The sequence below is a fragment of the Gavialis gangeticus genome, unplaced genomic scaffold (genome assembly GCF_001723915.1).
Source record: "Gavialis gangeticus isolate Ggan-Ray unplaced genomic scaffold, GavGan_comp1, whole genome shotgun sequence".
Classification (NCBI taxonomy): Eukaryota; Metazoa; Chordata; order Crocodylia; family Gavialidae; genus Gavialis; species Gavialis gangeticus.
In genome coordinates, this window is record NW_017729028.1 from 33,198,905 (window position 1) to 33,212,798 (window position 13,894).

Genomic DNA, 13,894 nt, shown 5'->3' on the forward strand with positions numbered 1-13,894 from the left:
TTTTTTTTTTTTTTTTTTTGCAAGAGGAAGCCAGTGGTAGTATCCTGGAGAAGCCTCCTCCTTTTATGTAGGTCCTCAGGGTTGGGGCATCCATAGAAGTGAGGGGTCCAACTCTCACCCCTCCCCTATGGGGCTTTGAACTTGTGTCTGACTCTAAAGGCTGCTCTTATTCCCTCCAGCTGATGCTATTTTGGTTTGCATGAAACAATTAAATATGTCCTGGCTCAGAAAGTATATGGTCCTTTTGTCTCCTGACGCTCTTGGCAGGCAAAAGAAGTTGAATGCAGGTATCCCACCTTCCAGGGGAGCGTTCAAACCACTGAGTTAGTGGATGAAAGGTGTTCACGACCCCCTACCCAGGGCTGCGCCTTCTCTGGAGCCCGCTCCAGGGTGAGGCATCCCCTGAGCCTAGGAGCTGAGGAGCTAAGTGTTGGCATTGGGCTCCTAAATTGGCAGCTGGGTCTAAGACCCTGTGTGTCTGGTCTTTGATGATAGTGTGCCTCAGTTTCCTTTTCGTAACGCGGGGATGACCGCACTGCTCTGCCATGCAGGGTTGTTACAAGGATGAACAGTAGACACAGCAGGAAGGATCATCTCTGTCTGGCAGCGGATGAAAAAGTGTGCGGCTCATAACAACAGGGCCCTGAAGCATGCTACGAGTTTGGATTTCCCCATGTGTCTCTGCCCTTCCACTTATCCGTAATATCTCCAAACACTCCTCTTGGGGCATGAACCTTTCCATGCTCTCTTCCAGACCCAAGATCAATTGCTGTAAAAAGGGGGAGCAAAACCAGTCCACTTCTGAGTGGTTTCTCTGTGTGTGGAGGGGGGAAATGCCTAAAAAAAAGACATTCCAACTGAAATATGGTCCAATTTTAGCTGAACCTCATACCTCCGGGGGAGACAGTGACTTGGACTGCACCCTCTTCCCCGAGGGCCCCTTGATGCTTCTGTAAGATCCATCAGGTCTTGGGTGCGCATGCCCCGGCCATTGATCCGGCCCCAGAGCATGTAGACAGGAAGGAGCTGAAGCCCAAACCCCGTTTCCCTAACGAAGCCGAGAGCGGGATGTGCCCAGCGACTCTGCGCTTGAGCAAGGAGGGTTGTCCGGGTGTCTCGTCCAGAGGCGCATGCTGTGCAGGACAGCATGGTGTGGCACCCCCAGCACAGACCAACAGGGTCCAGACTGGCATAGGGAATAGCGTGTCCCTGCTAGATACCATTGCTTTGAACCAGAAAATATGGCAGAGCCACCAGTAGAGGGAAGCAAACCTCTAGCTAGTGCAGGCTGCAACTTCTCACTGGTGCAGCAATCTGGATGCATGTCAGGACCCGCACCGCCGCCGGCGCTCCTGGCATGAACCAGGTTACTGAGTGATGTGCTGAGGGCTCGGCCACACACGGAGGTGGGTGGAGGGTACGTCCAGCAGGAGCCCGCCAGAAGCAACGAGATTCGCTCTAATTACAATTCTCCAGGGGCAAAATGCATTAGTCAGACATGCAAATGTATTCATTTCCAGGCTCTAGGCCTGAGCCTGCTGTGAGGACATCAGTGGGGAGGACTTTAGCTGTTATCAGTGAGGCAGAGCCCTTCCACACACAGATATCAGAGCCTGGACTCGGCACAGGGTTGCGGGTTTTCACCACCCTGCAAAGATGAGGGTTTTCAGACCAGCGGGGGGTGTATCTAGCAGAGGGGTGGGCAATTATTTGGGCTGGAGGGCCACTTGGAAAGTTTTGGTGAGTTCACAGATTCCTGGATTCGTAGATGTTGGGGTCGGAAGAGACCTCAACAGGTCATCGAGTCCGACCCCCTGCCTGGGCAGGAAAGTGCTGGGTTCAGATGACTCCAGCCAGGTGCCTATCCAGCCTTGTTTTGAAGACCCCCAGGGCAGGGGAGAGCGCCACCTCCCTTGGGAGCCCCATCCAAATTTTGGCCACCCTTACCGTGAAGAAGTTTTCCCTGATATCTAGCCTAAATCTGCTCTCTTTCAGTTTGTGACCATTGCTCCTTGTTACCCCAAGAGCCACCCTGGTGAACAGCGCATCTCCAATCCCTTGCTGTGTCCCCCTAATGAATTTGTAGGCAGCCACAAGGTCACCTGTCAGCTTTCTCTTGCGGAGGCTGAAGAGGTCCCGGTCCCTCAGTCTCTCCTCCTAGGGCTTGTCCTGCAAGCCCCTGACCATACGAGTGGCCTCCTCTGGACCCTCTCGAGTCTATCAACATCCTTCTTGAAGTATGGCACTCAAAACTGGATGCAGTGCTCCAACTGCGGTCTGACCAATGCCGCATAGAGGGGAAGTATCTCCTCCTTGGATCTATTTGTCGTGCATCTGCTGGTGCATGATAAAGTGCGGTTAGATTTGCTGATGATTTCGTCACAGTGACGACTCGTGTTCATCTTGGAGTCCACTGTGCCTCTGAGATCCCTTTCTGCGTCTGTGCTGCTGAGAGGATCATTTCCCAGCCAGTCGATGTGCTGGATATTTTTGTGCCCTAGGTGCAGCACTTTGCACATGTCCTTGTCGTACTGCATCCTACTGTGTACTGCCCACTTTTCCAACCTGCTCCGGTCTGCATGCAATCGTTCCCTACCCTCTGGAGTGGGCACTTCACCCCACAATTTAGTATCATCCACAAACTTGGACAGAGTACACTTCACACCGACATCCAAGTCACTGATGAAGACATTGAAGAGCACAGGTCCAAGGACCGAACTGTGGGACCCCACTGCCCACATCCTTCCAAGTCGGCATCAACCCGTCTACTACCACGCTCTGGGTGCGACTGCTAAGCCAATTTGCCACCCACTGGACTGTGTAAACATGTATGTCACGGCCTCTTAATTTATTTCTGAGAATGGGATGAGATGCCGTATCGAAGGCCTTGCTAAAGTCCAAGAAAATGACATCCACCTCTACTCCTGCGTCTGCACGTTTTGTGACCCCGTCATAAACAGAAACTGGATCGGGCAGACATGACCTACCTGCTACGAATCCATCCTGGTTTCCCTGCTGCATTATGTTTCCCACTAGACTCCCAAAAATATGATCTTTCATAATCTTGTCAAAGACCTTTCCAAGGACGGCGGTGAGACTGACTGGCCTATAATTACTCGAATTCTCCTTCCTCCCCTTCTTGAAAATAGGGACCACGCTGGCCCTTTTGCAGTCCTTTGGGACCTGACCCGAGCGCCACGAGCACTCAGACAGCCGTGCCAGCGGTTCTGCTATGGCACCAGCCAATTCCTTCAGTACTGTCAGATGAAGCTCACCCGGGCCTGCCGACTCGAACACAGCCAGTCCATCCAAGTGACTCTGCACCAAGTCAGCGTTCACGGTTGATGGGCTGGTGTCCTTCTGATGCCCATCTAAGAACCCATTAGGGTTGTCACGGGCTGGGTCAGCACCCCCTCCCCTGGGCTGCTTCCCCAACCCGCAGCATCTCACCACAATTTCCTAAGTGGCTTGGCTGGGTGGAGGGGATGAAGGGCTGGGCTGGGGTCAGCTTACTGGGTGGTGGCAGCATAGGGCCGAGGCCCGGGGACCCCACCTGCCCGCTTCATCCGGTATCGGGACCCCACCTGCCCGCTTCATCTGGTATCCCCAGATGTGGGTGCACAGCAGACAGTTTGGGATGCTCGGGCAACGGAGCTGGGTCTGGCATGCCTAGAAGAGACAGACTAAACCTCATTCTCCCCTTCCAGTGAGCCTGTGACATCACTTACAGACGGGTAAAGTGACTGCAAGGGGAACTTCACTTCTTTATAGGTGGGATTTCACACCCTTCCTACAGGGCTGTGAATGGCGGCAAGAGGGGCAAGGAGCTGCAAACTGGAAGCCAACGTGTGACGCTCCGGAGCAGTGCATTTGGTTCCTGGGAGCCAGCACAGCTTGATGGCAGCAGCAGCAAGCAGGAAAACCGAGCACACCGTACTGACATCGATACCCGTCAGGCTGGATAACTGCTTGGTCTTTGAAAGGCCTGGGCATCCATCTGCAGCTGGCAGAAGGTTTTCAGAAAACAAGGGGATCCAAACAATTAGAGATGAAAAGGGCTTGTCAGGGTATGCACAGCCCAAGCCCCCAGGGCCAATGTGGGATTGTTCCTGACAGGATGATAGCTAATGGTTCATCTGGTTTTCAGCACATTATTCAAGCACTAGGATTCCCTGCACCTGCTTCATGCATATGAAAAAAATGTGATATGGAGAAATACTCTCAGTCCTACTTGGTTATAGGATAGCGGGAAAGGAAGAGTGGGAAGCAACCTAGTACTGGGGCATTGATTGGAAATTAAATTCAGCAAACTAAGAAAAAGGAAGGGCCGATCTCAGCCCTGATACAGAAGCAAAAGTCATGATGGAGGGAGAGTTTTCTCGAGGTTAGATGGGAGAAGGGGAAGGGAGGCGCTGTGTGTCCCATGCTGGCCATTACCTGTCAGCATGGACTTGGACATGACACTATTCCTCCTATTAGGTCTTGTTGTCTTCTTCTCGAGTCCTTGTCCTAAACTAAATGTTTTTTCAGATTCATGCACAATCTTTCCACCACTGCAACAAGCTCCTCTGTTGTGCAGGTCTCAACAAGGGGTCGGCAAACGAGTTGGGTGCTCCATAGTCTGCGCTTCACCGCGCTCCCATGCATCCCATGTTTGTGCGTGTTTATTTTTGATCTTCCAGTTTGTATGCACAAGTGATTCAGGCATCACCATGTTGGCCAGTCTACACCAGCCCCATGGGAAGGCCATCCCGAGGTCTGAGGTCCATTTCAGAGCACTTACTTGCATATAATCTTTCTTTCCATAACCTCAGTCTTGTCATGTCCAATGGTGCAATGCTGGTTACAAAACTCTTTCATGCTTTAAGCCATTTAGCTACTTCTGTGTGACCATACAGTGGAGTCTGGGGTCTTCTCATTTGCTGTGGTCTTTCTTTTTGGCTCGCTACCGTATCGGGTGGTGCGATGCCACGCAGCAAGCCTATCCTTTGGCGTTGGCTTTAGACATCCCGTTATTTCGCGACAGCTGTTGTTTAGGACTGGGTCTCATTTCCAACTGCTATAATGGCCATACCAGAAGCGTTCAGGCCATGGCCCTGTCAGACTCCACTGAATCTGCACATACTTTCTCATCAACAATCCTATTAGGTGTGGAAGTGGACTTAGGTGCCCACATGCAATTCTGTTTCATCTTACTCAAGCCCCTGAAGAGCTGCTAATGCTAAAGCCAGGCAGGTCCTCCTTCTCCTTGCTGCTTTTCTGTGACTCAGTTTAAGAGTCAGATGACAGCGTATTACAAAGGGAAATGCATTCATAGACTTCCAGGGACTTGAACAGGGTGGAACGGAGGTAAAATCTGGACCCTGGAGCATGTTTACACCACAGTGGCAGAGTGTTTCCAGGCTGGGATGCTCCCGAGCATACCCCAACGCCATGCTTGCACCCTCCAGGGCTAGAAGTGTGTCCACGAGGCCTCTTCTGGACCATGCCCAGCAGCCTTTCTCAAGCACAAGGTCTCAAGAAAGCCAAAGAGATGCCCTGTATTGGGCTTACTGGTGCATTTCTGGGTGTGGAGCCTGTCAGCAGGAAGGAGTGGGTGCAGTATGCTTGGGGTGTCCCATCTAAGACAGTTCACAGTGATGTTAGCATGCCTCAGGTCCTCCATGATGATGCACAGGGGTAAAGCAATAGGGACAAGATTCATAGACTGTAAGGGACCTTGGAAGATCATCAGGCCCAGCCCCCTGCACCAGGCAGGAAAGACAACTGGGCTCAGGTGATCCGACCAGTCGCCTCTTGAAGATTTCTGGGGTAGGCGATTGCACCACCTCGGGAGGGAGCTTATTCCACAGTCTGAACACTCTAGCTGCAAAGTCATTTTTCCTAACACTGAGCCTAAAACAGTTTTCCAGGAAAAACACTTTAACTTCAGCAGGACTTGAACCCACAACCTTTGAGTAACATCTTACTAGAAAAGCCCATCCTCCTGTCTGTTGCACCACAGAGGTACTTAACCACTCAAGCATCTGGCCATCTCAGATGACCATCTAAGAGGACTGCCCCCCCCCCCCCCCAAGTAGCAGCTTCTACTGAGATGATAATGCAGTCAAATGGCACAGTGATAAAGGCCAGTGTAAGGGAGGGTGCTCAGGGAAGAGGATCCTCCTTTCCTTTGCAGCTCTGGAGGGAGGCCAGTCATAACTTCCCCAGGGCCTACATGCCCTGCTGATGGTCTCTTACCTGCTACAAGACAGCAGTGGTTGGAGGGGAGGCAAGTGCATTTTAACAACCCTTGCAATGGCAGATCGCTGACAGTCCTCATGTCCCTGCTTTACCTATGGCAGATTAGGGTGGTTTTGGTGTCTTTGGGCAATATGCCTTCCAGCTGTGCAGCAGGGTTGACTGTGTACCTTTAGGAATAGGTTAGACAAGAACTTGTAGAGGATGCCTCAGGCAGGGGGTTGGACTAGATCAAACTTTTTGGTACCGGGACCCATTTGCAAACATCAATGGCCAGTGCCCCTCATTCCCGACCTGCTGCCCCCCACCCCAGTCCCCAGTGTGTGGGGCAGGGGAAGGGTGTGTAGGATGGGGGTAGGGAGTGTGGGGCAGGGAAGGCCCAGGAGCTCTGCCAGCCTGCGAGGGAAAAGCCATGGTTTCCCATGGTTGTCTCCTTTAAAGAAGCCATTTTTAAGGTTGGTCCACGCTTTTTGAAAGTTTGTTTGCCATGCTTTCATATATTCTGGTGACCCACTTTTGGGTCGTGATCCCTGGGTTGAGAAACACTGGACTGGGTGACCTCCCGAGGCCCCTTCCAACCCTACTTTTCTGTGAGTCTATGATTTTCCACACCAACCAACATCCCAGTATGTAGGGATCCCTTTCAACTGATTCAAGGCCAGGCAATCATCTGGTCGGACGTGTTCACTAGAAGACATCCTGTCTTCCTTCAGCAAGTCCAACAGCTGGAGTCTGGCCAAATTAAATCTTAAAGATAGTCATGATGTGATTCAGAGCCTATCACTTCCCTTTGTGATTTGTTCATCCGCCAAGCTGTTCACATTCATGCCATATCCCTAGTTAGACAAGGTGCTTTGGGTGAATCTGACATCTGTTATTAGAACAACTTAAATAGTTGGAAAATTGTATTTTTTTTTTAAACAACCTACACCCCTGTATTCCTAGTTGGAATTTGTCTGCATTGGCTTTTGCTTTGCCTTTCCCTGCTAGTCCTTGAAGCTGCAGGTATTTTCTCTCCTTGTTCAAATCATCTGACACTGAAAAGTGCGTGGTGACCCACAGCGGGACACAAACCTTCCTTCCCTGCCTCTCCCCTTCCCCATCACCTTCAATGCCATCCCTGCCATTGCATCCACTGCTGTTATTCAGACAGGCTCTAGGAAGGCACTGTTTTTTCAATCTCCATCCCAGGATGCGGTGTCCCAGGAGCTGTACCAGCATCACCCAAAGTGGCTCCCTCCTGTTCATATAGCCCTGGCCCAGGCGGAGCTAGACAGGGAACGGAGCTCAAAGCCATAATGGGAGCTAGGCACTATTTTTCAGCTGAAACCTTTTCCATGAAGAACGTACATTTGGAAACAAGGATTTTTTTTTTTTTGCATTTCACCAAGCCGTTCATTCCAAAAAAAATGGGAGGAATACAATAAATTTAAAACAATTCAAGCCAAGCATTTTAATTTTCCCATTGGAAGGGATTTTTTGATTGGGGAAACCCCTTCAAATTTATGTATTTATTTTTTAAAGAGAGACAATCAAATATTCACCTTTTCATTGTTTCCCCGCCTTTTGGATTTGATGGGAAAAAACGAAAGATTTCCATCTTTGCTTCATAGTTTCATAGTTGTTAGCTTCCCCCAAAACAATAGTTTTTTGGGTTTTTTGTCCCTCAGAACTTACAAGGAAACAAATAATTTCCTTATTTGCACTGCTCCTTTCCTGGCCACTTGCCCAGGCAGTCCCTTAACTAGCTCCCTTTCTTTCTGAATAGATGGGCTTGCTCTTTAAATATCAGCCTCGCCAGCCAACTTTAACTTGCCAAGAAAACCAGGGAGCTAAGTGCCCAACGCTTACCAGGCCCTATATATCCAACTCCAAAGAGCAGGGAGACCTCCGTACGCTTCGAGGTAGGGTACAAAAAAACCAGGACCTCTTCTTCATGCTCATGTTGCCTCAATGGCAAGAGGCTGAGGCTGATAAGGAAAGCCAGAAGCTCGGTGTGTGTAAAAAGGCAGAACATGTATTTCTGGAAATCTGATTTTTCATGAATCTAATTTAAGCAATGAAACAATCAGTAAAAATTTGCAAGATTAGCACCTGGCACCCGGAAAAATCAGTGCAGGAGAAATTAGCTGAACTTCCCCGGATTTCTGTGGATTTACAAGCGAACCCAAGCAGTGCCGGGTGGTGTAACAGCTGCAAAGCAGGTGAAAATCATGTTTTCGGGCATAAGGTAGATCCATGTTACAAATTCAAAGCCCTCGTGGAAGAAATTCAGGAGGTAAAAAGAAAACACGTTGGAGGCGTTTTAAATTACCGCGATAAAAAATGACTCGAAAACAGTAACGTCAGCCGACAGCGTGGACCCGTAGCGTGGATGCTGTTTAGCTAGCTTAATGGCAATTTTTGCCACGTGGGCCCAGGAGAAGTGGAACCAGGAGAGGTGTCACGTGCACAAGCGTCCATATAGGTCTCATATAGTTTGTGCTGCTGCAAAAGGACAGAAAAGCCTGGCGAATGCAAGCACAACAGGCTCAGGAGGGCCATCACGTGAAAGCGGACGGGCTGCCGTAACCTGCATTGGCTTGGGAACCTCGAAATAGCACATTGCGATGGTCTACCACCAGAAGACAAAGGAGAGCACAGGAAGGATGTTGCGGGACCCAAAGGACAGTTACCCTCACTGCCTTGGATGTCTTGATGTCTGTCTCAGGCTCGCCTCCTTTTCTCAGCCCTCCTGACTTGGGATGGGAGCAAACTTTTAGAAAATTTCCCCCCAGCTCCCCAAATGCTATTTTGAATCAGCTGAAAGGCATCACAGTGACTGTAGAAACCAGCTTCAGCTAAACATAAAAGGGAGCGCTTTAAAAATCAACATGTCTTATGAGGGAAAGCAAGCACACCAGGTTTTCATTTGGAAATCCTGGTTTTGAGGAGTCTGAGCTTTAAAAAAAAAAAGGCCCAGAAAAAGGTTGTTTTTATCTTTCTCAGAGGTTTGGCGCAGGCACATTACTCTCACTTGCTCCCTTCTTCCCCGTCTCCCCAGCTGCCCCACTTTCATCCTCGTTCTTGACTTGCTGCTGAAATGCAGCCTGGTCTGGGGAGGAACAGGAAAGCTATTTCAAACGGTGCATCAGTCAAACTGTACCACAGCCTCAGATGGAAACTGAGAAAGAAATTCAGCATAACCTAGCTGAATAGGGAGGGAGGTGGGGGAGGTATTGAGTTAGGCAGGATGTCTAGTTGTTTTTTACACTGGCCAGAGAGAAACCACCTCAAACGCTAAATTTCCACTATAAATAACTTGGTCCCTCCTCCTGGCCAGAGAGCATGTACTTGCGGGATTGGGGGTAGAGTCACAAATGGGGCTGGGATGGAAAGAACAAAAGCCCCAGACCTGATTTTCATTTGCATTCTTGTTTCACAACAGAGCGCCTTTCATCTCCTGCCAGCGCTAGGCAGAGGGCAGCGGGGCACCGTCTACACATGGGCACTTTCTTCTTTTAGCCTCTGGAGCCCATGTGGGTAACAGCTCTGCTGAGGTGGCTGCTCATCTAACATTAGCTTTAACCAAGCGGCGCGGCTCTTCTACCACCCCCTAATTGCTATAAGTGTAACAACCCCGTCCGATTTGTCATTCAGCTGTTGTCGACAGGAAACCACTAACAGCAGTCAACTGACACAGCCAAGAATTTGGGTTTCTTCACTCTCTCTCTGTGCTTTAAGGATTAAAACATATCCAGAAGAGCTTATGTGCTTAAGTACACACCCAGCAAAGGATTTTTCAACTCTGGATGACTGCTAGAAGTTAAAGGGCTATGCTATAACCCAGCCAAGGAACGGACCGAGGTAAGTGCCTCCATGGGTCCATCTTTAAATATTGCTGCTCCTCCTTAGGCTCAGGTTGTACCTAACTGAAAAGTAGTTCTAGGACCCGGGTCATGAACAAAACAATGAGGGCAAGCTCGTCTGCTAGTTGATTAGCCTAACTCTGTTGACTGCAAGAGGACTATGCCGAACCTCTCGCGGAGATGGTCTCTTAACATTGGTGGCCAAAGGTATTTAGGTGCATCTAGTGGGATTTTGCAAATGCCTACGTGAGTTGAGCACCTGGGTCACACAATCAGAGGTTTCTAGAGGGGTGGCTGGTTAATTAAGGCAGGTTTGGGATATTTGCCAGGTGGCTGCTGGCCATGGGAGGGGTTTTGGATGGTGCAATTGCCACTCAAGTCAAAATGGTTTGGCAGCTTCTCTCTTGGGCTTGGATCTCTTCCTTAAAAGACGGACAGTCCCTTGGAAAGAGCCAGGCAATTCACTGCCTCCCCTCCCACCTGTGGGAAGCTAAAGGGAGGGGAAGGCTTGAATTCCTCGTACATAAGCAGTGACTGCTGCAGGGAAGGGCTGTTCATGGTGCAGGGAAAGTGAGACCAAGCCTTTCATTGATCCTAAATGCAAGAGGCTGCAAGTGAGAGTGGAAATGTGGAAAATGCCCTGTTCATACCCACTTCACTCTCCCTTGCAGCACCCACTCTCTGCCCCTGCGCAACAGGAGACTGGGAAAGATGGACCTATGATCTGACCCAGGAAATGGCAACTCCTGTGTTGTTATGTCCGTTCTCCAGTGCACTGGGATGGGCAAAGGAGGAGAGGATGCTCCTGAGATGCCATTTTTGTCTTCGCCCCCCGGAGGTTTACATGATTTAGGGACATTTCTCTTATTTGGGAACCTTTTGTACTACGGCTCGTCTTCCTCATTCTTAGTCTCTTATATTTAGTCTGGTTGGGGTTAACAGAGTCTTTGGCAAGCTGGTGACTTTGGACAGGGTGGTAGGAAATGCAAGGTCAAAATCACTTCCCTTTTCAGGGAACCTGGGCTCTGGGAATCTCTGCCTAACCCTCCATGATCCACCGCTAACCCAAATTTCTCTGTCACTAAAGATTAGCTGAAATGTCCTGCACCTTTCCCTTACACACCTGTTCGATTTTGGCAGGAGTTCAAGGCATAAAGCATTGGCAGGACTCAACCTTGCATTTGCACACCAGCCATTTATGCCATGTGTTTTGTGTCTTTGTACCAAGAAACTAAGGGCCATTTTTCCTATCCAATCTTCCCTCCTGGGTTCCTTAAAGCCCTTCTCTGCCACTGGGAAACCTCGGTCAAGTAGACTAATGTCACTGTGCCTGACAGTTTGCCCATCTGGGAAATGGGGATATTAATGCCTGCCTTGTGGGATTACTGGTGGCTTAATGAATTAAATGCACAGCTTATTGTGATCAGCAGCCTGTTGAATGCCCAGCACTTACTTCTGTGCAGCAAACACTTAGCAGCTGCTTTATAACTTGGGAAGGGGTGTCCTGAAATCAATTAGCAAGACAAATGGACAGCCACACAGAAGTAAAGGCAGCTGGATTAATACCGGGTTCACAGCTGTCAATACCCATTGGCATCACCGTGTCAGAGGCTATCCCTCAGCAGCAGATTTTGCAGTGATCTGCAGTCTGAAGGCTGGGCATTGTAGCGTTCGCGGTATCATAACTCGGAGCTTGACTGCGGCAGTCTTGTGGTAACAACATAATAATGTCCATGCTAGCTTTTGAACTGGATCAGTTCTAGTTTTATTCTGCAAAAACAAGGCTATTTCTGGGCATTGAGTTTGGAAGTTCAAGACCTGGTGACCGAATTGCCTAGAAGCACTAAAGAAAAAAAATAGAAAATACTTCGGAGCTATTTGAGCCGAACTTCTCAAAAGGGACCGTTGCTTTTGGGTACCTTTTGTTTTTTGGTTACCCTCAAACTGTGGGTCCTAGTGACTTTAGCTGGAGTTGTGGGTTTCTCAGCATCTCTGAAAATCAGTCTCCGGAGTGTCTTGGAGAGAGCAACCGAAAACCGAGGCGGGTCACATCTACTGCACCTGACTGAAAATGTTTACTGCAGATAAAGATCTGGCCTCCCATTTTTATCTAGCTGAAGTGCTCTTCTTTATTTATCTACCCACTTTCAATTCCCCAGCAGCACCCTTGAAAACACCCTCACCAGAAAGGCCACACAGTCCTACGGTATGTACAGAATAGGATCATTTAACGAAGGGGAATCTGCCCCGCAATGGGGAGCAGCTTCAGAAAGCGATGGACCTGCTATGTGAAATCAGCATGCAGCGACCAGCAGCCCCCACACTTAAGTGATGCGCGGGGCAGAAATGCATGTCCACAATAGTGCTGTGCCATTATTTGGTCCCACAAAACTCCTTTCTTCAGTCTTTCTTTCATTCTTAATGAAACGACGGCCCATTTTCCTTTTTTTCCAATTTTACATCCCATGAGACTCAGAAGATAGCTCAAGGATCATGGCAAGTGCATGCACAAGGGTGAAGTGGATGTAGCTCCAGGCAGGCACTAGGGTTTACACACAGGTCTGAATTTAAAAGATGGGAGTCTTGGAACGAATGGATTTATCACAAATCGTAAGTCCCCCAACTAAGCCGTGCATCTGATTTGGACAAGACAGAATGAAGAGCAAAAGATTTTTCCTTTTAACCGAGCCATTAAGCATCACAGTCCTCACTTAAGAACCAGAACTCACGGTAAAGGTGATATCTCTTATTAGATCCACTAGATTTTTGCAACAACTTTAAATTTTTAATTAAAAACTTTTAATTTTCATTCTTTAAAGAATTTTTTGTTGTTGTTGCAAAAATCGGGTTGGTCTATATAAAAGATACCACCTCTCTCACAAGTCCTGATTCCTTTTGCCTCTAGACCAATACGGCCACAACCTGCGTCTGATTCCCTCTACAAAGTTTGGAGGACATGGCTTGGCTACCACCCCTGCGCAGGCAGCCTGAGTCTCAGATCAGCACATAAGCCTCAGTGACTCGACATGGGATATTATGATGTGGCCAGACAGCAATTAGGCCTTAAACCAACAGGAACAGCCACGTAAACAGGAACATACACCAAATGCTGTACATTTTGTACTATGCAGAGGTGCCCAGCTAGCCCTCAGCATCCTACTTGGTGTGCTGCTTTAGAGCTAGAGCAGAGCAAAGGGTGGCCTTTTTCTGGTTCAGTGACTGAAATGGGGGGAAAAAAATGTTTTTGCTCTGGCAGGGGGTTGCTGCAGCACTCGACAGCCCTGCCGAAGGGCGAGCACAGCTGCCAGCACGCAGTGAGCAATAGGGGATTTAGGAACCCGTTACTGGACAGATCCTGCGGACAGGAGGAATACACAGCCACTGCCCGGCCTCATGCCTTTGTGTGGGAAGTTTATTTTAAAATGATTTCCCAGGGAGATTGTTCCATGCACACCTTGACCTGGGTTTTTTGAGGGAAGAGATGTGTAGGCCTGTGCTCCCAGCATGTGCTGTGCTAACATCCTCCTTGGCTCTGCGGTAACGGTGCCTCCAGCGAAGCAGCCTGCACCGCCGGCTGCTGTGCTTTGGACCATGCCTATTGAATGCTGTGGCAGTTGTTAATCTCTGGTCGTGCTTGTCGTTAGGAGAGCTGCAGGTACAAACCGGTGAATCACAGAGGAGGCAGCAGGTCCCATCTCCCTGCAAGCGGTAACTCCCTTGCATGCGCAGTTGGAGCCATTGAGCCCATTGGAAGATGCGAGCGCACACGCTTGCACACGCACAAAGGGGCTTTACGGAGCATTGGC

The 13,894-nt window shown here is 49.3% G+C and overlaps 1 protein-coding gene across 2 annotated transcripts in view; it reads left to right on the forward strand.

The window, feature by feature from the left end:
* The first annotated feature begins 9,634 nt into the window (after positions 1 to 9,634).
* Positions 9,635 to 13,894, forward strand: part of BLK (BLK proto-oncogene, Src family tyrosine kinase) — a 75,495-nt gene continuing 71,235 nt past the window's right edge. Inside the window, exon 1 of one of the 2 annotated variants that reach the window (XM_019520912.1) lies at positions 9,635 to 10,086. The gene's annotated coding sequence lies outside the window, so the exon portion shown is untranslated. The remainder of the gene's footprint in view (positions 10,087 to 13,894) is intronic. The other variant, XM_019520913.1, reaches the window with a different exon arrangement.